The following is a 25,531-nucleotide window of genomic DNA, read 5'->3' on the forward strand; positions in this document are numbered from 1 at the left end:
GCAGCAGGCCAGGTTTGGGGCCCCAGCTCCGGGCACGGCTGAGCCCCGGTCGCCCGCGGGCACCTGCGTGGTTTCGGACCTGTGAGGTCTCGGGCCTGTGTGGTCTCCGACCTGCGCTTCTACCAGGTGCGCAGGCAGCAGCCCGGGGCGCCGCGTCGCGCGTGGCAACAGGTGCATCTCGGCCCGGAACAGACGCCGCAGGCGTGGGGCGGGTCGGCACTTAGCCCGGGAGCGCGCGCGGCTCCGGGATTGGGAGCCGGGAGCGCGAGAGGAGGGAGGGAGCTGGCGGGCGGGCCAGGCCCGCCTACCTGCGGAGCGGAGCCGAGCTGAGCGGAGCGGAGCGCGGCGGGAGCCTCCAGGGCCGGTGTCTCGAGGTACAGCCCCGCGCGTCTTTCAAGTTTCTTGGGGCGCAGCGCCCTTGGCTGCCGCCTGGCCTTTGTCTCCAGCTGCGAGGCGGCGGCGGGCGAGGGGGGCAGAGGGGGCCGCGTTTTGCTATTTACAAGTTTCCCGAGCTCCCCGCCCTGGCTCCACCCCCCGCGGCCGCAGAGGCTGTGAGGTTGGGGCGCCCCGGACTCCGGGTTCCCGCCTGGCAGTTGCAGCGGCGGGCGGGGGCGGGAGTTGGCGACAAGCCGTGTGTCCCCAGGTGCAGGCGCTGCCCGCTGGGCACTGGTGGCACCCGGGCCTCCCGGGTGGGCCTGGCACGACTCCGCCGAGGGTCCAAAGGGCGCCCGGGCTCGGAGTGCTGGTCTCCCGGCTCCCCGGGGGGCTCGGGGTTGGCTCGAGGCGCTGCGGGTAAGTGCGGAGTTGCGTCGATTGCCGCTGCCCAGCCGGTGCGCAGTGGGGAGCGCGGGCGAGGGTGGAGAGCGGACCCCCTGAACGCGACCGTCACAGGGTGCCGGACTGGCTCCGAGGGAGGGGGCGGGTATTCTGGGACCTTGGGTGCCAAAGTTGGGGGAAAGGTGGGGAGGCTGCGGAGGGCTGGTCTAACGGGGTGGGGGGTGGGGGCGGGCAGCGCAGCTCGTGCGGAAGGGACGGATGCGGATCACGTAGCTGTCACCTTGAAAGTGACCGAAGGCATTTACTTTAGAGTTAGTTACGCAGACTGACAAGCCCGCAGCCGGAAGCCGCCTACCAGACACTTGACCCGCCTGGGCCCGTCCGGACCCCCCTGGGCCTGGCACTCAGCCTTCCTGCTGGGCGGTTCGCTGGGGCCCATTCTCAGCGTAAGCAACCAGGGCTGAAAAGATGGCATTAATGAGGTTGCTGTAATTCCCAAGGTCCTCTCGCCTGTGTCTTATTACTTCCTGCGGTTCACATGTGCTTTTCTAGCTCTTTAGAAAAATCCACTCTTAACTAAGATCACCTGATTGACTACAGTAATTAGTGGACTTAGGTGTTTACCTACCTTAAATAAATCTTTGTCCTTTTTTTTTTTTTCAGACATAAACTCTTTTCTGCTAAGTTATTTATTGATTCTGACTTGGACTAATTTATTTTGGAGTAAGAATGGAGAGATTAATTCTTCATTTAGCCTGCAAAAGTTTTACATGCCCCATTAACTACTGTTTGTTTCAAGTAGTCAGTGTACTAAGAAAAGAAATCCAGTGTGTTTTGTTTTCTTTGTTTGAATAAGGTCTTAGGCGAAACAGGGGAGATGAAAGCATTTGTGTTTTGCCAGGTGATAGGAATTCAATCGTCTTCACATGAAACCTTGAGCCCTTGGGCTGGAGGGTGAGCGTGTTAGGCATGGAGGGAAGGAGGCCGACCATCTAGGAGGCAGGGGAATTTTAAAAAATGAGAGTAGCTCCTTCCTGGGAACCTATGACCTCCTTAGGGAGTTTAGATTCACTCAGATAACAGTGTGTGGTTAACCCTGAAAGGAATTGCATAGTTGGAATTGCAGTTCTGTAGGCAAACCTATTTTTCAGGGATAATTAGGGCAGGAAATGATGGGCAATTTAAATTGAACCAATGATGTCCTGTTTGTATAGTGCTTTACAATGTATAAAGTGCTTTTATTGATTTTTTTTTTTCCTCCCCTCAAGTACAAAATTCCCTAAGGAAAGTTAGGCTCTAGAGTGCAGGCTCAGTAGTTGTGGTGCACAGGCTTAGTTGCTCTGCGGCATGTGGGATCTTCCTGGACCAGGGCTCGAACCCGTGTCCCCTGCATTGGCAGGTGCATTCTTAACCACTGCGCCACCAGGGAAGTCCCACAGTATTTTCTTTATACTTGCTAACCTATAGCAGATTTACTTATTACAATATATAGTTTATATAAAACTGTATAACTGTAGTTAATACTGTTGCATGATGTTTTCTTTTCTGCTTAACATATCATGAGAAACTTCCCATGTCATTACAGTTCTACATAATATTAGTGGCTACATAACACTACACTGTATAGATGTAACAATTTATTTAACCATTTCCTTATAGCTGAACTTTTCATTTATTTCCAATTACTATTATTAAATATATACTGATGCAACAAATATCCTTTATAAAACTTTATATATCTCCTATATTTCCTTAGGATGGAGTCCTGTGGAATACAGCTGATGGCTCAAAGATCTATCGATACAGAGTGACCACTGCTTTCTAAAAAAAAATGTTTTACCAAAGTTTGTTCCCACCAGTTCCCACTCTATGAGAGTACTTGTGTTACTGTATTTTTGTTAATATGGAGACTCATCCTGCAAAGGAAAAATAATTATTGCCAGCCTTATAGGTGAACAGTGCTATCTCACTATTTAAATTTCATTTCTTTGATTCCAAATGATGTTGAATATAAAAAATCTCTAGTTATTTTCCATTTTTATTCCCTTTTAATTGAATGTAGTGCCCAATTTTTCTCCTGGAGATACTAGTATTTTTCTAGTAATTCATAAGAGCCTTCGATAGTAAACTTCTGCCTTTCGTCATGCAGGTATTCCCCCCCACCCCAATTTTGTCTTTGTCTTATAAAGACAAACACTTAGCTCATGTTTATAGTAGTTTTGACTTATAGAAGTTCTGTACTTTAATGTAGCCAAATCTGTTGACTTTCTCAAAAACAAAAATTTTAACTTCTGAATCATAGCCCAAGAATGATGTATGACCGTGGCACAAGATAACTTTTAAAAGAATTCTCCAGAATTCTGAATTACATTTTTTTCAAATCCATTAGGAGAATCTCCATGTCTTGGAGTAGAGACTGTTGCAAAACAGATTGCTCTGTTGATGAGAGATAGTTGTGCATGGTATGTAACATTAGGAACAGCATTCTTTGAAATCTGACAAAGTTTTAAATCCCAGGGAATGAGCCTTATCAGATCTGTTCTGTGATTATGTAAACTGGGCTCACGATCCATTTATCGTCAATAGTTCATTTATAGTATTATCTTGTCACAATTCTTCTTTTTATATTCATTATTGTAGTTTCATACTGAATTGTTTTTTTTAAATGTTAACACTTTTTAAAAAATTTATTTTATTTTTTATTTTTTGGCTGTGTTGGGTCTTCGTTGCTGCGTGCGGGCTTTCTCTCGTTGCGGCGAGCCAGGGCTGCTCTTCGTTGAGGTGCGTGGGCTTCTCATTGCGGGGGCTTCTCTTGGGGCAGCATGGGTTCTAGGCGCGTGGGCTTCAGTAGTTGCAGCACGCAGGCTCAGTAGTTGTGGCTCACAGGCTCTAGAGCGCAGGCTCAGTAAGTTGTGGCACACGGGCTTAGTTGCTCCGCGGCATGTGGGATCTTCCTGGACCAGGGCTCAAACCCGTGTCCCCTGCATTGGCAGGCGGATTCTTTTTTTTTTTTTTTTCTCACACACGCACACACACACACACACACACACACTGTATTTTATTTTTACAAGAGATAAATTAACTGACACCAAGCATTGTAAATGGATGACCACAACAAAAGCAACAATGATTGCAATTACCAAACACGAAACATACTCTTACTATGTCATAATTCAGTCCAGTAATCCTCCACTGTAACAGCTCCTTTACTTTGCAGTGCAAATTGATTTGTATATTTTTTGCCTCTGAGTCCTTGTGGGATTTTTTTTTTTATTCAAACAGAAAGTCACAAAAATTATAATCATCCTCATCAGTTCACTCAGTCCCATGTAATTAATTTTTTTTCATCTTGATCTTTTGTTAGCACTTTCATGAATTCATCAGATTTCCATTAGAGTTCTGAAAATGCTTATTCAGTTCAGCAGTATAGAAACCCTTTTAAAGAGAATTCTTTTTTTTTTTTATTTTTTTTATTTATTTATGGCTGTGTTGGGTCCCCGCTTCTGTGCGAGGGCCCTCTCCAATTGTGGCAAGCGGGGGCCACTCTCCACCGCGGTGCGCGGGCCTCCCACTATTGCGGCCTCTCCCGTTGCGGAGCACAGGCTCCAGACGCGCAGGCCCAGCAATTGTGGCTCACGGGCCCAACTGCTCCGCGGCACGTGGGATCCTCCCAGACCAGGGCCCGAACCCGCGTCCCCTGCATTAGCAGGCAGACTCCCAACCACTGCGCCACCAGGGAAGCCCGAAACCCTTTTATAGGAACATTTTTGCAAAAGCATCAGAGTACACCCAGAACTGTCTGTAAATGACAAAAGACTTAAAAATGACCAGGGTTAAAGTTTTGATGAAAGTTCGTAATAATGCAATTGACAAGGAAATTTAGTTATTTCTGAGATATACATTTTAAAGTAATAACTAGAATTATGACTTATTATACCAGAACATATAAGATTTTTAGAAATTTCATGTAATGTCTGAAACATTTATATTAACATATTTCCATACAAATAACCCAAAGAAAGTTTAGTATTAGTTGGGTTTTTTTGTTTGTTTTTTATACTGCAGGTTCTTATTAGTCATCAGCTTTATACACATCAGTGTATACATGTCAATCCCAATCGCCCAATTCAGCACACCACCCCCCACCCCACCGCGGTTTTTCCCCCTTGGTGTCCATACGTTTGTTCTCTACATCTGTGTCTCAACTTCTGCCCTGCAAACCAGTTCATCTGTACCATTTTTCTAGCAGTAGCCACTGCTCCAGCAGGGAAGCCCCATACTGAATTGTTGATATGAGTCTTTTTTTTTTCTTTTCTTTTTTTTTTTGTGAATTATGACTGTTTATTTCACATGTCCCCCCTTTGAACAACCACAACATAGGCATTCAAGAAAGAGAAGAAAACAGTCTTCAGCTGATTCAAACCAGTGATACCAAAAGACTCACTATCTGTATTTATACACAGGATAACTATATTCTTAAGTAACCAGAGTTACTCCTACACCTTTCGTTTTCTTTTCCTTACCCATCCTCATCTCTATTTTTTTTTAACATCTTTATTGGAATATAATTGCTTTACGAGGGTGTGTTAGTTTCTGCTTTATAGCAAAGTGAGTCAGCTATACATATACATATATCCCCATATCTCCTCCTTGTTGCGTCTCCCTCCCACCCTGCCTATCCCACCCCTCTAGGTGGTCACAAAGCACCGAGCTGATCTCCCTGTGCTATGCGGTTGCTTCCCACTAGCTAGCTATTTTACATTTGGTAGTGTACATATGTCCATGACACTCTCTCACTTCGTCCCAGCTTACCCTTCCCACTCCCCGTGTCCTCAAGTCCATTCTCTACATCTGCATCTTTATTCCTGTCCTGCGCCTAGGTTCTTCAGAACCTTTTTTTTTTTTTAGATTCCATATATTTGTGTTAGCATATGATATTTGTTTTCCTCTTTCTGACTTACTTCGCTCTGTATGACAGACTCTAACTCCATCCACCTCACTACAAATAACTCAATTTCGTTTCCTTTTATGGCTGAGTAATATTCCATTGTATATATGTGCCACATCTTTATCCACTCATCTGTTGATGGACACTTAGGTTGCTTCCACATCCTGGCTATTGTAAATAGTGCTGCAATGAACATTGTGGTACATGACTCTTTTTGAATTATGGTTTTCTCAGGGTATATGCCCAGTAGAGGAATTGCTGGGTCGTATGGTAGTTTTTTTTTTTTTTTTTTTAAATAAATTTATTTATTTTATTTATTTATTTTTGGCTGCGTTGGGTCTTTGTTGTTGTGCACAGGCTTTCTCTAGTTGCGGCGAGCGGGGGCCACTCTTGTTTGCAGTGTGCGGGCTTCTTGTTGTGGTGGCTTCTCTTGTTGCAGAGCAGGGCTCCAGGTGCACGGGCCTCAGTAGTTGTGGCTCGCGGGCTCTAGAGCGCAGACTCAGTAGTTGTGGCGCACGGGCTTAGTTGCTCTGCAGCACGTGGAATCCTCCCGGACCAGGGCTCGAACCCGTGTCCCCTGCATTGGCAGGCAGATTCTTAACCACTGTGCCACCAGGGAAGCCCTGTATGGTAGTTCTTTTTTTTTTTTTTTGAATTTTTGAATTTTATTTTATTTATTTTTGTATATAGCAGGCTCTTATTAGTTATCCATTTTATACATATTAGTGTATATATGTCAATCCCAATCTCTCAGTTCATCACACCCCCCCCCCACTTTCCCCTCTTGGTGTCCATACGTTTGTTCTCTACATCTGTGTCTCTATTTCTGCCCTGCAAACCGGTTCATCTGTACCATTTTTCTAGGTTCCACATACATGCGTTAATATACGATATTTGTTCTTCTCTTTCTGACTTACGTCACTCTGTATGATATTCTCTAGATCCATCCATCTCTCTACAGATGACCCAATTTCGTTCCTTTTTGTGGTTGAGTAATATTCCATTGTATATATGTGCCACATCTTCTTTATCCATTCATGTGTCGATGGGCATTTAGGTTGCTTCCATGACCTGGCTATCGTAAATAGTGCTGCAGTGAACATTGTGGTAGATGTCTCTTCTTTTTTTTTTATAAATTTATTTATTTATTTATTTATTTTTGGTTGTGCCGGGTCCTCATTTCTGCGCGAGGGCCCTCCCCAGCCGCGGCGAGCGGGGGCCACCCCCCACCGCGGTGCGCGGGCCTCCCACCACCGCGGCCCCCCCCCGCCACGGAGCACAGGCCCCAGACGCGCAGGCCCAGCAGCTGTGGCCCACGGGCCCAGCCGCTCCGCGGCATGCGGGATCCTCCCAGACCAGGGCCCGAACCCGCGTCCCCCGCACTGGCAGGCGGACTCTCAACCACTGCACCACCAGGGAAGCCCAGATGTCTCTTTTTGAATTATGGTTTTCTCAGGGTATGTGCCCAGTAGTGGGATTGCTGGATCATATGGTAATTCTATTTTTAGTTTTTTAAGGAACCAGTATGAGTCTTTTCTTGATGTTTGATAAGATATATATGTAATTTTAAATGTTTTCCAAATTAATTTTTAACACTACTCATAAACTATTGATTTGAAGAGGGGAAAAAAAAAAAAAAGCCTTCCAGATTTCTCAAACTTGGGTTATCTTTCCATACGATGGAAGCTTAAATATACCCTGAGGATGTTTAAAGACCTCACTAAGAGTGCTCTCCATAGGAGCCTGAGTTCCTGCCTTTCACTCCCCATCTTTTCTAGCCTAACAATAAGCCATAGGCCCATATATGAGCTGTGAGGATGTGGTTGGTATGTGGTGTGTGTTTGGAGGTACTTAGAAATGGGCCCAGACTCTCTGGAGGTAGGTGAACCTAGGAGGAAGTGACCATCACCACTTAGCTGGCAGGTACTTGGGCAGCAGTGGCTTGTGGCCGCCGCAGGAGATAAAGAGTGACCAAGAATGAGTGATCCTACCCTGCAGGAAAAGAAGGATTAAATGGTTTGGTATGACATTAGCCACCCTGAAATGTGGTTCAGAAAAGCCTGCTTTGATCAGGGTTCTCCAAACTTGGCTTGGGACAGTCCAATATAACTAGGAACTGAGTTTGCCAACTTCTAACAATTTACTTCTAAACAAGTTTTATAAAAGATTGCCCTAATGGTAGTTTCCTTTTTTTTGGCCACACCATGCAGCATTCGAGATCTCAGTTCCCCGACCAGGGATCAAATCCGTGCCCCCTGCAGTGGAAGCGGGAGACCACTGGACTGCTAGGGAAGTGCCTGGTAGTTTCCTTTTTAAAATGACTTCAGTGTTCTTTGAAATCAGCAGTTATTACTCTTCTATGTGGGTGGTTATTCATGATATTAATGCATGACTTTTTCTTGTTCACTTGGCTCCAGATGAAAAAGACGTTTCCATTTTGGGGATGACAGATTTGGGGACTAATCTTTACTGTGTAGATAGATACAATAATACTTCATTTTCATATACCATAAGTAAATATGCAATTTGTGATTGCCCTGATGTCTAACTTTTACACAATCAAGGAAAAAATGGTTTGCTCCACAAATTTAGAGTGTAAACAAGGTTGAACCTAGTGGTATTTTACTTAGGTAAATAGCTTTCAAGCATTTTAGAAGTACATACTTGCATACAAATCTGATTCCCAAACAGCCTTGTTTGTTCATTAAAGCTAGTAGGTTTTCCTTAGCCTTGTGTTTAAGTCCCATACTGAAGAGAAGTAAAAATGTATTTACTTAAAGATAAACTGTATTTAGGTCTTGCGAGTAGGCCCAGATCTAAATTAATAAATGTTTTTGTGTACACATTACTTACATGAGTAAAAGAAAAACCACACATCCTACCTATAGTCTAACCTAAAACTTTTATTTCATTTTGAAGTTGTAAAACTATAGATAGTTTTAAAGGCAGTTAAGGTTTCTTTTAAGGAAACGTTTACTTCTTTAGTAGGGTTGAATAGATGCTTCTTGAGCAGTGAAGGAAGATGAAGAGTGGGTCATAAGTTTCTCAAGCTAGCTGGAAAGGGCAGAGTGGTCGTGAGGAAATTTCTTCCAAGTATTGTCATTTCGTTTGAAATTGTACTGATTTCATGTTTCAGTAAGAGCTGTGCTGAGCTGAAGGGCAGCCTGGCCAGCCCCCTATTGTGTGCACACAGCAAGAGGAAGAGCCGAGACTAGGAAGAAAACAGCTGGGAACGAATCGGTCTTCTAGGTAAGGTGCCATGGAGAGAGGGTTTTAAAGCCCTTAAATTACCTTATCATTCTTTTAATTCGTGCCTTGTCAATTTATATTTAAGTTCAATGCAAAGAAGAGAAAATCAGTGTTTAGTTTGAGGGCGAATCATTCATAATTACCCTGATCTTCTGCAGTTAACCAAAACATTTCAGGACATTTTGTGTCCTCAGTTGGCACTGAGGATGGAACCCCTCTGGGAGAGAGTCACACTTATCAAAAGAGTAGGAAGGAGAGGTGAAAAAATATATTCTTGTGTGAATAAACATATAGCTTAACTAATGTTTATGGCAATGTTCACGTTTGACTGTTGGTCGTTAACTCATCTTCTATGCTTTTTCTGCATTGGAAACTTGGTAATATTTAACTTGGGCATTATTTACGTACACCACAATTCTGAAGGAAAAGTCAATATTTCTTCATCTTATTTCAGATAAGCAGGTCATATAATGTGTTCAGCAGTGTTCAGTGACAAATGAGAAATTCCCTTTTATATTTATCTTGTAGATTGTCTTGATTCTTTGTAACAATTAATGATTTCAAGTTGAAACTGCATCTTTTAAAAACATAGTTCCCTTGGCTAGCTTCATGGAACAAAAATAGAAGCCAGTATAGATCTAAGCAGTCTAAGATATGACATCCACACATGGACTCACCCCCTTTTCCCAACCTCTGTGTCAAGTTGATTGGGTTGTATTTACCAGAATAGCTACCAGTTAAATCTCCCTCTGCTATAAAAAGTCTTTTTTCTTGTGCAGTAAACTGCTACACTCTAGTCATCTTATTCCTAGGCAGATTATAGAGTTGAACCATGTTTGCACACTTCTACTAACCTAACCTAATAGTCTATAATTCAGATGAGGATTTCAGATGTCTTGGTGGTGAGAGAGTAAGAAAGATGGGAGAAATGGGTTACAAAGGGTAAATTTTTTTATTTACCAAGAAAAATGCACTTGTTTTGTTGGGTCTTCAATCTAGACACTATATGTAGAACCAGGCCACTTATACATAGTGTACAGTTAGGATTATGTTTTTATGTTAAGTGATGAATAAAAGGCATGAGTAACAATCCTTGCTGTTGGAATCTTAAGTTTGATTTTCATCCGCCTCAAACCATGTATTGAGCACTTTCTACGGGCCAAAGACTGTGCAGGGTAGATATGGGGAAAAAAAAGGAAAAACTGCTCCAGTTCTCAGAGGAGTCAGCCAGAAAAGCCTCCACCATTGGGAAAAGGGCAGTTTTGGACAGTTAGTAAGTGTGTCCAGGTTACTAGACATATTCTCTTGAGTCGTTATCATTGTGTCATACATTGGAAATTCTGCTTACTACATTGACCAAATTTAGGTAGACATAAAGTTTTTTTGACATTTTTGGTTATCTAAAGACTCCTGATCCTTAATCACTCTTATTCTTTTCCTTCTCACCAAAAGATACTTAGCACTACGGTCTGTGGTTTCACTTACTTTCTCTGGATAAGCTTTTTAGTGACTTTTTCCCAGATCTTTTTATTACTTCTTATGAGCTTCTTGAGGATAGGGTCTAAACCTGATGATGCTGGGTAAGATTGTACTTTGAATAATTATTTGTACCAGATGTAGCCTGGAATAAATCATCTAGAGCTCTGAGCTCTGATGGCATGGAAGTTTGAAATTCTTTCTTCAGTTAGTCACAGCTACTAGAGGTCTTTTAAGCCTGAGATATTAATTTCCTCCCTGCTTTTCTCGACTTCCCTCCTTGTCGTCTCCTGGTGCTCCCTCCCCTCCATCCACTGTGATGTACTCAGCAAGCAGCTCAGCCTGTCACTTCATGTCCCTCTGGAAGACTGTACCGTTAGGAGTTAGGGTCCCATAGAGCTGGAAGGCATGAGGCTCCTCTTCCTTCGGAGTTATAATTCTGTTTTATTATGAAGTGCCATTCTCAGAACATCTGGCATACCCATGTGCAAATACTTGTACAGAATTAATTCCACTTGTGATCATTTTATTCCATTCTCCATTTAGGCAGACAGTCACAAGTTGACAGTTTCTCGTGAATAGAGACTTGGGCTGTTTCTTGTCTGGGGAAATATGTATTTACATTTTAAAGAGGGATTTAGATGAATTTTCAGTCTGGGATTGTTTCTCTTAATACCTTTAATAAGATTTGTTTCAGAGTAGTTTTGCGTTTCTGTAGAACTTTTTGATGATTCACTAGAATTGCTGGTTATTGAATTTGATGTAGTACTCTCAAGTATTGAATTTTGTGTTTAACGCTTAAAAATTTCTGGTGTTGCTTTATAGAAATATTAAATGACAACTATGCAGAGTGAGTTACTAATTCATTTTAATGCCAGTATAAGAAGAATGGGTCCAGTCAATGAAAAGGGAATGGAGATAGGAAAAATCCTGCATTTCTCTTTTTATAAAAAAAACTTTAAATGATTTTATATTGCAGATGTGACTGTTTTTTCTCTTAGTTGTGACTATTATGTTAGAAAATGTTGGTTACATCTTGTTACGCTGAACATTTAAAATTTATAACCGTATAGGTACATAATCAAATGAAAATTGTTTTCTACTTATATGGTATATGTGGAAGCCTCCAGGGCTGGTTATTGTTTTTTTGTCTCTGCTTGCTCTTGTTTTTATTAAAATTGGAATAATAAAACAAATAGAGGTATTTCAACCTTGAGCTAGATTTTGCTCACCCTGATGTCTATTATGAAACCTTGGGGGCATACTGCATTATAGAACTGGAAAAAATGTTACTGGTATCCAGAACATTTGGCCACAAGGATGTACTAGAGAGCGCACAGACTTTGAAGTTAGACCAAATAGGATTCGTGTCTGAGCTCTTCAGTATTAGCTTCGAGGCTTTGGATAAGTTAATTCAATGCCTTTGCGCCCAGTTGCCTCCTCAGGACAGTGGGGATAATACCTGTCTCCTGGAGTTATTCTACCACACTGCCCAGTATATGAAAGGTATAAATGCTAATAATTTTCCTTTGTTTCTTGTTTTAAACCTCTTCTGATTCATGGACAGGCAGTTTCATTAATTTTCTCCATGCAATTTTGGGGGTGTTGCTTGGATCCTCTGGTGCTGTCTGCAGGGAATTAAATTCCAGAAACAGGAGCCTGATAACTTTCCCTCTTCCTTAAAAAGAATTGGTTTATACCAGTACCAGTTGAGATTATTCATTATTTATTCTTCAACTCCACCTTTGTTACCTCTTGGTTTTCTTGGAAGTTTGTGTTTAGTGGAGTTGCTGATTTTTTTTAATATTTGAGCTGTATTTTTTTTTTTTAATTAAAGTAGATACTTTCATCTTTGCTAAAGTCTGTAAATTATGTTGCCAGTTTGCTGTCAGCACATTCTAAAAGCACTCAGAATTGAATCATCACTTTGAATCAGTAAAGCGCTTGTGGATTTTAAAGTACTGCCATCCTCTGTTCTAATTTTTAACCTGTAACTTAGTCCAACAACATTCATATTTGAGAGTTTTGGTTTTAAAATGTTACCATTAATATATATAATTATTGAGGTAATGCTGAATTTTCATCTTTTGGACAAAGTGAAATAAAACAGCACCATATGTTTTTGGAAAGTAACTTGTAAGTACAACATTAAGGACGTTTTCATTCAATTATCACATCAACCCTATGAGGTAAACAGGGCAGGTTGTGAGAGTTCTGTTTTATACATGAGGAAACTGAGAAGCAGAACTCTTTGGATAAATGTTTTGTATTATGATGAGTAAGTTATGGAACCAGGACTAGGACCCAGATCTTCCCTCCTGGTCCATTCCCCACTCCAAATAGGATACTGTTACTTGACTACTTCTAATGCCATAAGAAGTAATAAATTACAGTTGCTAGGATTTTCTTCACATTGCTGCTGCAATGGGATCAAAGGCACATGGTAGTTTGGAAATGTAAAATTTCAGATGACATAGCTTAGAATTATGGTTTGTTGTTTTTCCATTTTCTAGCCACAGAACATAAAACAGAATGTTAAATCTTGTAAGCCATTATGATTAGTAGCAGAAATGGAAAATTGACAGTTACAGATCATTACAACAGTATCTTACATTTCTATAAGAATTTATAGTTTTCAGACTGCTTTTTCAAAAAGAACCTAATTAGATTCCTTTGAACGATCATCTGAATCATTTGATTATAGAACAATACATTGTAAAGTATACCCATTTTATAGATAGTAATGCAAGGTCATGCATGTTGAATAGCGACTAATATTTGTTTTTCTGAAACATTTTTTTTTTCCTATGGAAGTTTTGAATCCTATTTCCTTATTTTAAGCTACATAGAGGCAGGTAATTCTTGGGCAGATGGAGTTAACCCCAGGTAGAAATTTAACTAGGAGGTGAGGCCTGTTGTCAATCAGAACTGGGAAGAGAACGTCCCATAAAACCACAGTTACGCCTTGGGTATCAACCATGGTTTCTAGCCCTAAAGGTCAACAGTTCTTATTACCAAAGTGACTTCTAAGGAATGTCTGCTGTTAGGACTTGGAAAGGAGGCCCCTTCAGGGAGGTTGGCTCTTCCTTGGGCTGCCCCTGTGAGTTACATGTGTACATACATTGACCTTCTGTTTAGGCACTCATATTTGCTAGTGGAAAGCCCAACACAGATAATCATTCTCAAGTAAAGGCTACAGGAAGTCGATGTTTAATGAAGTTTGCGAGATAAAATGTGAGGTGCTGACTTGTGTAACTGCACCCACACATAATGACACACACACAGTGACATTTTTCAACTGGTCTTGGAGTGATTCAAATGGAAAATTATTTCCTTTTCGCCAAGTGGACTTTGAAAGGATATGGCAAGTGTCTGAAAGAGTCTAAACATGTCCCTGTTCATGATCATTTAACACTTTCAGGAAAAGATTTTATTTTAGCTTTGAACTCTACCCTGCGCACCTGGTCTATGCTTATTTCCCTCAAACAGCCTGGGCTATTTTTTGGGTAATTTCTTTAAGTAGCTGTACATAATTCAGAAATGAAAAGGATGCACAGTTTTTACATCAAATCATTTCTTTAGCCCAGTTGTACAAAGCTTGACAGTGGCCTTTGATAGACACTATGTGTAAATGGTGGTTAGGTTTTAGTTATTTTACTTTCATAGAGACGGTCCCTTCTGTGTTGGCTCAGTACTATCCTGAAACTTTGGCTTACTGTTTTAACTCATTCTTTTTACTGATTTTCATGAAAAGGCTTACTTTTTGATGGGATTCTGAAAATTATCTACACCGTGATGTAATATCCACAAAAGTAAGAATTTAATTTTGTTCATCTCCTTTATCAGGAATACTTAGAAGAGTGCTTTATATTTAGTTGACCCAAAAAATGTTGACGAAATGCTGACTTAGACTGAGAGAGAATATTTTAGATTCTTGGGGGTCTGTTGGTTTGGGTTAAAGCACCTGGTACATGGTCCTGCTGACCCGCTGTTCAAGGTGACTGTTTAGGTCTGAAGCTATAGTGCCCTATAGGGTCATGGCCAGAGACTTACTCCTCTAGGAGGGTCAAGGTGAATATGTTACAGTAAAATGTAAAAATCTCCATAAGTAGAGCAGGTTTGATGTCCATGAGATCAGACAAAAATGGTAGTGGGCGTAGTCAGCATTCAGGTTTTCAGTTGAGTAGTAAGGATTAGTTGGAAAGTGGATTGTAGAACAAGAACCAGGAAAAACATCTTTATGTTCCAACCTGAATTAATGGATGTGTTCTGGAATACATAGTGCTGTTTATTAGCCATGTGATCTGTGGAAAAAAAAATTTTTAATTGAAGTAAAATTAAGTAACCTGAAATATGCTTAGCTTAAGTGCACAATTATGAGTTTTGACAAATATGCACGTGTGGAACCAACACAGTAATCGAGGTATAGAACATGTCCATCACTCCCAGAAAGTGCTTTCAACCATGCGAACAAGTTGCTAAGCTTCGGTCATCAGTAAAGTGAGGATTATAATAACGCTTGCTTTACAAGGTTGTTGCCATTATAACAGTAGCCAATAACAATTGTGTGTGAGTTAGAAAGTTTCCAAAACTTTCATGTAACTCTTAATCCTATGGGATGGAATGTTACTGTCATATCAGTTTTTACAGATGAGGAAAATGAGGCCAAGATTATTTTTGGCTTGATCAAGGTGGGTAACCCAGTTACCGAGTAAATGTGGGAACTCTCCGTGGGTGATGCCTGCCCTCCGTGTCTAGGCAGCTATGGGTCTGTAGCTGTATAGCGCTACCAAATGTTAGTTGATTTTATTTCTGTGAAAAGGCGAGTTCGGAAAGAGATCAAGAGTACACATTTGAACTGAGTTTAGTATCCATTGCTATTTATTAACTCTGTCTCTTGGGCAAGGTACTAACTGTCTGGAAACATCAGGTTTAGCATCCAGAAGGGGTGGAGGGATGGGAAGGAGGTGACTGTCATGGGACCTGTCTGTCCCACTGGGCTATCAGCTGAGAGGGTGACTGTGAGAACACTTTGAGGACTTTCAAGTGCTACACGCCCCTGTCGCTGTCGTTACCCGTGGAAGAGGTAGCTGCTTGCTCCCCCGTCCTGGCCTCACACGCTGGCTGACTGTGGGCAGACAAGTAGGACTTGACAGTGTGTCAGGGAGAGGCAGTTCCCACTTGTCGGTTTCTCGGTGCCATGAATACTGTGTTTACACAGCGTTTTCTGTCTCAGGTCTTTCTGACATTCAAAAGCCTCAGACAGTTTTTCAGCTATTAGGTCAGCCTCACTCCACAGTACTTGCCATTTTATTTGGAAAGTGTCTTTAAAGAGAATTCTATTTTGATTTTCTTTCTGAAAACTATACCCTTGGTACAAAACAGTATGCGTTGGTTTGAGGTGGGTGAATCCCTAAGTAATCCGAAGAACTGCAGGATGTGTTCTGGCCTGAACAGATTCTCTGGTGCGTGCTTCCGTATTCCTGAAGATGAGCCATTCCCATCATGTGTTTAAATGCCAGTGATTAAACATAGCCCTTAACTTCAGGATTTAAATTTGGTCCATGCAAACATCCTCTTCAAGGCTGTTCTCTTAAGGATTGTTTCCCCCCCACCCAGTACACCCACTCCTGGGATGGTTCTCAGTCCTGGAGGAGCGTTATAGCATCATAACATCACAGCAACGGCTGAGGGTTGTCTGGTCCAGGTGCTGCCTTTCAAGCTCTTGGCCTCTGCAGAGGCAGCTCCTCAGGGTTGGTCTTTAGAAGCCTCTGTCCATGTGTATCCCATGGGGCTTTTTTATTTTTTTTTATTTTTTAAATAAATTTATTTATTTATTTATGGCTGTGTTGGGTCTTTGTTGCTGCGTGTGGCCATTCTCCAGCTGTGGCGAGCGCGGGCTACTCTTCGTTGCGGTGTGCGGGCTTCTCACTGCGGTGGCTTCTCTTGTTGCGGAGCACAGGCTCCAGGCGCAAGGGCCCCAGTAGTTGAGGCTCGTGGGCTCAGTAGTTGTGGCTCGCAGGCTCAATAGTTGTGGCTCACGGGCTGTAGAGTGCAGGCTCAGCAGCTGTGGCGCACGGGCCCAGCTGATCCGCGGCACGTGGGATCCTCCCGGACCAGGGCTCGAACCCATGTCCCCTGCATCAGCAGGCGGATTCCCAACCACTGCGCCACTAGGGAAGCCCCCAAGGGGCTTTTTTGTGTGCTGGCTTCTTGGCCTCTATCTTGGCTTCCAGTGGAGGGGTAGAGCATACGCTGACCCTTCCGTGAGGGGTCCAGGGCCTTTCTGACCCATTGGCCGTCTCAGCACTTCCTTTTGTGTGGGTCTTTCTGGCCCCCCTCTTCGATCTTCCTGGAGAGTGGGAAGTAGCTCCCTGTAACCCAGCCGGCATCCTCGCTACCCTGCCCGCCCTCCTCTTCCTCACTGCCCTTTTCGCCTGACTCAGAGGTTCCTTGCAAGAATTTATGAACCAGGTGTGCTTGGTGACAAAATGTCTACCGTGATATACTGAAGTGGAAAAAAAATGCAATGTACTAAGATTTTCATCAAGCTAATTTATATAATCTAAACTGAAAGAATGTTCTTTACAATTATGTACTCCTTTCATTTCTGTGTTAAAATGCCCTTTTATAATGTGTTGGTAGTAGTAAAAAGTTATTTTGTCTGAAGTATCTTTAGTGACAAAATTAAAAGCTGGTTTCCCCAGGTTGTCTCTCTAGATTTTTGGAGGGGAAATTTTACCTGTCTATAAAATCCGAAAGGCTGAGAAGCACTCATTGGCCTGTTGCTCGTCTTCAGCCCGAGCGTCATCTTCTCCAGGGAGCCATGCTTAATCACGCCCTCCAGACCTGCAACAGTGGAGTCCATCCCCTGGGTTCCCTTAGGCTGTGCCACTTCTACTTTTTTTAAAAAAATATTTATTTAATTAATTAATTTTTTTGGTTGCGCCGGGTTTTAGTTGTGGCTTGAGGGCTTCTTAGTTGCGGCACACGGGCTCCTTAGTTGTGGTACGCAACTCTTAGTTGCAGCATGCATGTGGGATCTAGTTCTCTGACCAGGGATCGAACCTGAGCCCCCTGCATTGGGAGCGCGAGTCTTAACCATTGCGCCACTAGGGAAGTCCCTGTCACTTCTACTTTTGCAGTTTTTGTAATTATTTATTTGTACTTTCTTGTCCTAACTGAACTACAGGCTCTTTGAAAACAGAGACTGTCTTCACCATTGTGTCCCTAGCAGAGCTGCTGGCACATGGTAGGTGAGTAATGAATTTTGTTGAATGAATGACAGCTCTTTTAGTAAAAGGGCACTTTATAGCAGGGATGAGGAAACAGGCAGGGTGGTGTGTGAAGTAACTGACCCTCACTTAGCTTCTTGGGACTGTTCTAGTGCTCTTGTATGGGTTTTTTGTTTTTTGTTTTTTGTAGCTAATTGGAAGCTTTGAATATAATAAAAATCACATAAGGATTATTTCATGCCTTGAAAGTCTCTAGAATTAGGAGAATAGTTCTAAGGAAGTTGGTAAGGCTTAGATGACTAACTAAAACATCTTACATTTATATGTTGGTGGGGAACAGAGTTATTCTCAACTGTAAATGTGGATTAAGTTAAACCACACTGCCCTCTTGCTTATAACAGCTAAGCTAGGAAGTTAGTATCCCAAAAGAATGGTGTTACTTTATATATTCTGATTAAAATATTTTGTACAGGGGTTACAGCCATGCGGAGAAAGGCATGAGTGGATACTGGAATTCTTCACTTAAAAAAAAAAAACTAGGCTATTGAATTTCACAAATTATTTTGTGAAACAGTCCTCTCCTGTTTTTAAGTACAAGTCTTCATTGCATCCATCTCTGCTTTTAAACTCCAAGCCGGCCTGTCTTTACCATCAGGGCCATAGGTCTGTGTAAAGGGAAGCAGTGTTCCTGGCCTCAGTCAGTTTGGAATTTGTTGACCACAGCTGGGCTGCAGGTTGGCATTGAGGCTGGAGTCTTATTATTGAATTATTTCTGCTGAGAATTTATTGTTGAGGGTAATTATTTAGAGGTTTCTGTCTCAATTGACTTGCATGTACCAATGATTTTAAAGGCCGTCACAGTCAGGCTGTCATTCGATTGGGAGCCAGATTTGGACCATTTTCACGGAGCTAAAAACTTGGCATTAAACACGTTCACTTTAGAAATATAAAGCTAGGGCTTCCCTGGTGGCGCAGTGGTTGAGAGTCTGCCTGCCAATGCGGGGGACACGGGTTCGTGCCCTGGTCTGGGAAGATCCCACATGCCGCGGAGCAACTAGGCCCGTGAGACACAACTACTGAGCCTGCGCGTCTGGAGCCTGTGCTCCGCAACAAGAGAGGCCGCGATAGTGAGAGGCCCGCGCACCGCGATGAAGAGTGGCCCCCGCTTGCCACAACTAGAGAAAGCCCTCACACAGAAACGAAGACGCAACACAGCCATACATTAATTAATTAATTAATTTAAAAAAAATAAAAAAGAAATATAAAGGTAAACAGAGTCCAGCTTGTGAATTTCCAAGTTCTTCTATAGCACAACAATCTGCATATTCAAAGTCTTTTTTTTTTTTTTTAATTTCACTGTCCATGCCTCCAAGTCTCTGGAGGACAGTCTAAGATCCCATAGGCTCATTCTTCCTACACCCCTATTTGAGAAATGCAAAAAGTAGCCAATTTTGGAGCAATGACCTTTTGTCCTGCTTATGAGGGTAAAGGAGGAGACGTGGCTGGGTTTCTCACTTCCTGAGGTCCATGTTGTATTCCTTTGTTCTCCTGGCGCATTTCTATATTTAGCTGTCCTGGAACTCCGGAGTACATGGAGGGGAGGATACCTGACAGAGGGATACTCACCTTCAGGGCTGGAGACCCCCAATAAGATGCTAAATGCCACAGCCAGGACCAGTGAGTGAAACTTCTTTAGTCCTTGGATCTGCAGCTCTGGGTCAAGCCTACCTGTCTTCTTCTCAAATACTAGAGCCTGTGTGTTGTTCTTAACGTTTTCATGAGGTCTCCATTTAATGTTGTCAGTAGAAGTCTGGAGAGCAAATATTTGACACTGTAAACTTGTGGGTTCAGAAAACATGTACAATTCTTTGTAACATCCAAGTTGGGGATGAATGAAAGAGATAAATTTTGATATGGCATGATGTCCTTGAAGGAGAGGTACAAGGTGAAATACATAAATGTATTTTTCCCTATTTTTTTTGTATGTTCTCCCTTGAAATTTCAGTTGTTAAAACATTCAAACCTAATTTGAGGTTCTTATGCTTCATTTTAGCAGTGAGATGGAAAAAGCAAACATTTAACTTGACATTCATGTTACTATAGCTGTCTTTTATAGAGGTGTAGCAATAGATGGTGCAGACTTTTTTTTTTTTTTAAACATCTTTATTGAAGTATAATTGCCTTACAATGGTGTGTTAGCTTCTGCTTTATAACAAAGTGAATCAGTTATACATATACATATGTTCCCATATCTCTTCCCTCTTGCATCTCCCTCCCTCCCACCCTCCCCATCCCACCCCTCTAGGTGGTCACAAAGCAGATGGTGCAGACTTTTAACATCAGATATATTTAGTGTTTCTGGTAGGCCTGTTCCAATTGCAGAAGTTATAGTATATGGTTATTTTTATAAACAGCGCAAGGGGATATTTAACTTATTATGCCGTCTTGGTGTGCTATTCTTTTTTTGGAAGGTGACTAAAATTTTCTTTGAATAATTTTATCAATACCTATCTCTTCCCAAGGCTGTTACACAAATCTGAAATCTCAAGGTTGCTGCTGGACATGATACTTCAGGGAAAAAAAACTCATCACTGAGTTGTTTAAAATTTCCTGGCACATGGGTTAAAATTCTCACAAGAGTAGGAAGTCTTTCAGCCTTTTTTTTTTTTTTTTTTTTAACCCTGATGAAATCATGGGCACTACGGGTTGCATGTTTGGAATGGGAGCACAGCCTTGGTCAGGCCAACTGAGGGCAGTGTGTGTGTGTGTGTGGGGGGGGGGGGGGGTTGGGCTATAAAGGTCATGACCCTGCTATCCTTGGAGGACATTCGCCTTTGCAGCCCTTAAGAGATTCTTGCTGTGTTAGCAGAGGAGTGTAGCTAATCCTACTGAGACTTGCGTGGCTTCTGAAGAGTTTCTCTCTAAGGACATGATGATCTAGGGCCAAGTTCAGAATCAGAGAGGGGCTGCTGGCCTAAAAATAGTCACAGTTTAGGAGGAGGGCCTGATGGCACAGAGCCACTGCTGCCTTCCTGCTGCCAGAAGATGACCCGGAAAGGAGGCAGTCAAGTGGGGAGGCTGTGTGTCTGAAGACAAGTGTGAAAAGTGTAGGGGAGAGGAGTGTTTTCTTCCTGGCTTGTGTCAGGGGAGGTAACAGTTTTAGTGATTGACTTTTTAAAAACCCCAGAAAAAATAAAAGTAAATATTGGAGGTTATTCTTTTTATGAGGCTGGGCTTGGTGAGATGTATTTCTAGATGTTTCTAATTTGCAAGAAAATATTTTGTATTTAATGTTAGTCACAGTATGTTTGAGGAGTGGAAACAGTAACGTGCCTTGTTTCCTATACTGCCTGGGAACACAAAGCGAAGCATTGTTTGAAAACTTGCAGACAACAGGTCATTTAAACAAAGACCTATACATTTTAAATTGAATTTTCTGGGAGGATTATTCAGCACACTTACTCATAACTCTTTTGGATACATATGGTGCACGTTTTATGACGTGGGCTTGAAGAAACTTCAGTCTCAAAGTGAGACACAAAAGAATCTTTTCAGAAAGGTGGCTGTTTTTGTTTGGGTATAACATATTCAAAACTTCATATTTATTTTAGAGACTTTTTTTTTGTTATTTAAGGTGAAACCAGATCACTTTAGAAACTTAATCAGTGGTCAGAAGGCCAGAAACACCCTTTTCCCTCCCAGCCTTCAGGTAATTGTGGAGGAGATCTGAGTGGCGAAGAGGTGGAAAGTATTTTGTTTGAACACATACCTATTGATTTAGGAATGGATGGTCGTTTATTTTCAAGGATTCTTCCACTGTATCTTAGAGTTGACTATTAAGTTTAAGGAATATCATCTGGTTTGGGGGCCGCAGCGAGGACTCCCTTGCCTTTGAAGATATTTCTTGTCACCTTTAGCACAAAGGCTAATCTGTTGCTCATTGGTGTTCTAGATCAGTGGGTCTTTTTTTTCTCAAAAGTGTGATGAGAGACCATAGAGGGCTTTGGGAGGGGATTTGCGTGAGCTCACAAATTCAGAAGGATCATTCTGGTCGCTGTGTGGAGAATATATTGTAAGGAGACAGGAGGCTAATGATTTGCTCAGTTAGTTCTTCAGGAGAGAGACAGTAGTGGCTTGGACCTGGGGTAATGGTGAAGGTGAGAAATGGCTGCGTTTAGGATGTATTTTGAAGATAGCCCCTATTTAGGAGTGGCTATTGGGGTAAGAGGGAAAGAGAGGAATGAAGGCTGACAACTGGGTTTTCGGCATGATCAACTTGGGTACCTGGTGGTATAGGTATTCTCTTTCAGGGAGAATAAGGAACACTGGGGCAAGAAGGAAGCTGGGGGTGTCTAGAAGCCCAGAGTTCTCTTTTAGATGCAGGAAGTGTGAGATTCCTATTAGACAAGCAAATGTAGGTGTTGACTGGACAGTTGGGCATTAAAACTGGAGCTTTAGGGAAAGATCAGGGCTAGAGATATGCTCGTGGGAGTTGTTATTCCAACAGAATGTATTTGTAATAAAACCACGCGTTAGGAAGAGAAGAGGTTAAGCGGCTGAGCCCCGCCTTACTCCCAACATTGGAAGGTTGGTCAGAGAAAAATCCAGCAGAGGCGTTTGCCAGGAAGCAGCCTATGAGTTTCAGAGGATAAAGATAGAGTAGTGCCTCTGAAGCCATGTGAAGGAGGTGTCTTGGACTTGAACCCTGTAGGGTGGGTGAAGAGTTTTGTTTACCAGACAGAGAACACTTTTGTTCACCTTTTGGTAAGTGTGTGTGTGTGTGTAACTGTCATTTAGAATCTTTGATAAGCTTGAGGAAAGTATGGTAGAATTCAGCCAAAGGTAAAACCAAGTACAACAGATTTCTTTAAAACACCAGAATGTGAGATTTAGTTACCCTTAGGCAACCTCATTTCAGAGAAATGTATACATTCTGTTAATCATTTTTGAAATATTGACGATGGATGGAGGAACCGTAATGCTCTTTGAGGGCCCCTGAGGTCCAAAACCACTTCTTTATATCTGGCCACTGCCCTAGTGCTGTTTTAAGACCTTGGTTTGTCTGGGCTCTTACTTCAGAGACCCCATTCCACATCACATTAAAATATAACCACACTTGATATACTTAAACAGTTGAGTTGCTGTTGACTGCTGATAAAACACTACATTTAAAACCTTTCTGTTCTTCGCCTCCTTACCTGCTACTTATAATAGTTTTCAGGTCCCAGCTGCACATGTGACTTGCTCAGAGACCCCCCCACTCCTGTAATAGCAACCAGAATGCCCCTGCCTTTCTTCATTGACTACAATTTCTGTTTGGACAGTTGTGTTATTTATTTTTTGGTCTATTTTGTTCACCCTATAGTAACACCTAGTAGCATGTTTGGTGTACAGCCCGCACCCGACAAATTGGATGAGTGAATGTCGTTTAGAAAACAGATCTCTTAGAGGTGCCTCCATAGCTTTGGTTTCCAAGCTCATTGTCTTCTTTAGTTTAAAGTTAGACTTACTGAGGTATAGTTTATATACAGCATACTTTGCCTTTTTTAGTGGATAGTTCATTGAATTGGGATAAACCTAGAGTTGTATAACCACCAACCACAGTTAACAAAAAATAGAAATTTCCATAATCCCCCAAAGTTTCCTTATACCCCTTTCAGTGCTTTCCCCTTACTCTCAGGCAAACACTGACCTCAGTCCTGTCCTCATGGTTTTGCCTTCCAGATAGTATATAAATGGATTTATATACCTTTTGGGTCTGGCGTCTTTCCATTTAACATATGTGTTTGAGATACCTTTCTATTATTTGTTATTTTTTAAATTAATTGATTAATTTATTTTTGGCTGCGTTGGGTCTTCGTGGCTGCTCTCGGGCTTTCTCTAGTTGCAGCGAGCCGGGGCTGCTCTTCGTTGCGGTGCGTGGGCTTCTCATTGCAGTGGCTTCTCTTGTTGCTTCAGTAGTTGTGGCTCGCAGGCTTTAGAGTGCATGCTCAGTAGTTGTGGTGCATGGGCTTAGTTGCCCCATGGCATGTGGGATCTTCCCGGACTAGGGTTCGAACCCATGTCCCCTGCATTGGCAGGCGGATTCTTAACCACTGTGCCACCAGGGAAGTCCCCTTTCTATTGTTTGAATCAGTGGTTTACCTTTTTATTGCTGAGTGCTATTTCATTACGTGGATGTACTGCAAATTTTTTATTCATCCACTAGTGATGGACATTTGTGTTTACTTCTAGTTTTGGGAAATTATTAGATTTTTCTTCCTGGTTTTAATTAATAACACAGACGGGATATTAAACCAGCATCAATAGCTCATAGCCCTGTATCCCTTTTCACATCTAATGTATTCATTTTCTCATGTTCTTTTTTTTTTTTTTAATTTATTTATTTATTTTTGGCTGCGTTGGGTCTTCCTTGCTGCGTGCGTGCTTTCTCCAGTTGCGGTGAGCGGGGGCTACTCTTCGTTGCGGTGCATGGGTTTCTCATTGTGGTGGCTTCTCTTGTTGTGGAGCATGGGCTCCAGGCGCACAGGCTTCAGTAGTTGTGGCACGCAGGCTTCAGTAGTTGTGGCTCGTGGGCTCTAGAGCGCAGGCTCAGTAGTTGTGGCTCACGGGCTTCATTGCTCCGCGGCATGTGGGAACTTCCCGGACCAGGGCTTGAACCCTTGTCCCCTGCATTGGCAGGCGGATTCTTAACCACTGCACCACCAGGGAAACCCTCATGTTCTTTTACTATATATTTTTCATGATTGTAATCATAAAACACAAACATTTTTCCTAGTTGTTTTGTACGCATAGTTTTATATGGTTGTATTTCATTGTTACTCTACTGTAATTTTCTAATCAGTCCCTTGTTGGTCACATTTAGATTGTTTTCCAAGACAGTTGTAGAAAATATGCCAAAAAGCCTCAAGTCTCTCCTGTGACAAATTCTTGGCCACAGTTTACTTAAGACTCTTAATTTAGAAGTGATAGAAATCAATCCAAGCGAACTGGGGCCAAAACCAGATAGGCGTTATAAGGGTATGGAAAATTGCTCAGAACCCAAGTGTCAAGGAAGTTGTTAGGAACCAAGTCAGGTCAGTCATTTCGCCTCATTGTTTTCACTTCTGCTTCTCTTGGGACATTGGTAGCTGCCTCTTTCTGGAGACGCTTGCTTCCTCCACTTCTGGGCACGTGGAAGAAGGGGGTTACCTCTACAGGGCTTGGATTGATAGGATTTTCAGTTCTAGGGAATTACATGGACACACTCTGCCTGACTGTTTCTTTCAAATCCAAGTGCTTGTTCGGAAGAGAGAATCTGACCTCATTTGATGTAGGTGTGTACACCAGGGCTAGTTCATCTAGTGGAGCCACCTCGGGAGTAAAGGGGCTGTTGGCAGAGAAGGGGGGTTGTTGTGACCTGAGCCCACCCTCAAAGTTTCCCATTTCACATAAGGTTACATACAAGTCATTTTTATGACTGTTGAAGTTGCTTTCCAAAAGAGCAATAACAATTAGGTCTTAAAAGAGGAGGGGGTTAGTCGGGGGTTATTGTGTGTATCTACTGTTTTGTGTTTGTGTTTAGATATTAAAAATAGTTGTTTACCACTTCTTAGTTTTGATCTGTTACCTGTAAGAGATGTGTAATGGATAGCTAACAAAATCTGATTTACAGTCAACCTTTATTGAATGCTTACTTTATGTAAGCATTGTGCCTGAGACATCTGTAAAATACGAGTAATTTATTGGAAGCGCTTATTCTCTGAACCGTGCAATCAAGTTGAGATTTGTTTAAACCCTGGAAAAGGAGTTTCTTATTAAGTGGGCCTTGAATGGGACTGTTCCATGTAACGGTAGTTGTGTCAGC

At 42.2% G+C, this 25,531-nt stretch overlaps 1 protein-coding gene across 6 annotated transcripts in view; it reads left to right on the forward strand.

Moving 5' to 3' along the window:
* Positions 1–263: 263 nt before the first annotated feature.
* The window catches only part of MTUS1 (microtubule associated scaffold protein 1), a 152,291-nt gene continuing 127,023 nt past the window's right edge, over positions 264–25,531 (forward strand). For 2 of the 6 annotated variants that reach the window (XM_036838479.1, XM_036838480.1), the window contains exons 1-3: positions 265–374; positions 8,862–8,974; positions 17,643–17,706. The gene's annotated coding sequence lies outside the window, so the exon portion shown is untranslated. Of the gene's footprint in view, positions 375–586; positions 793–8,861; positions 8,975–17,642; positions 17,707–25,531 lie in introns of those variants that run through there. The other 4 variants (XM_036838475.1, XM_036838476.1, XM_036838477.1 and 1 more) reach the window with 4 other exon arrangements.

The sequence above is a fragment of the Balaenoptera musculus genome, chromosome 21 (genome assembly GCF_009873245.2).
Source record: "Balaenoptera musculus isolate JJ_BM4_2016_0621 chromosome 21, mBalMus1.pri.v3, whole genome shotgun sequence".
Lineage (NCBI taxonomy): Eukaryota > Metazoa > Chordata > Mammalia > Artiodactyla > Balaenopteridae > Balaenoptera > Balaenoptera musculus.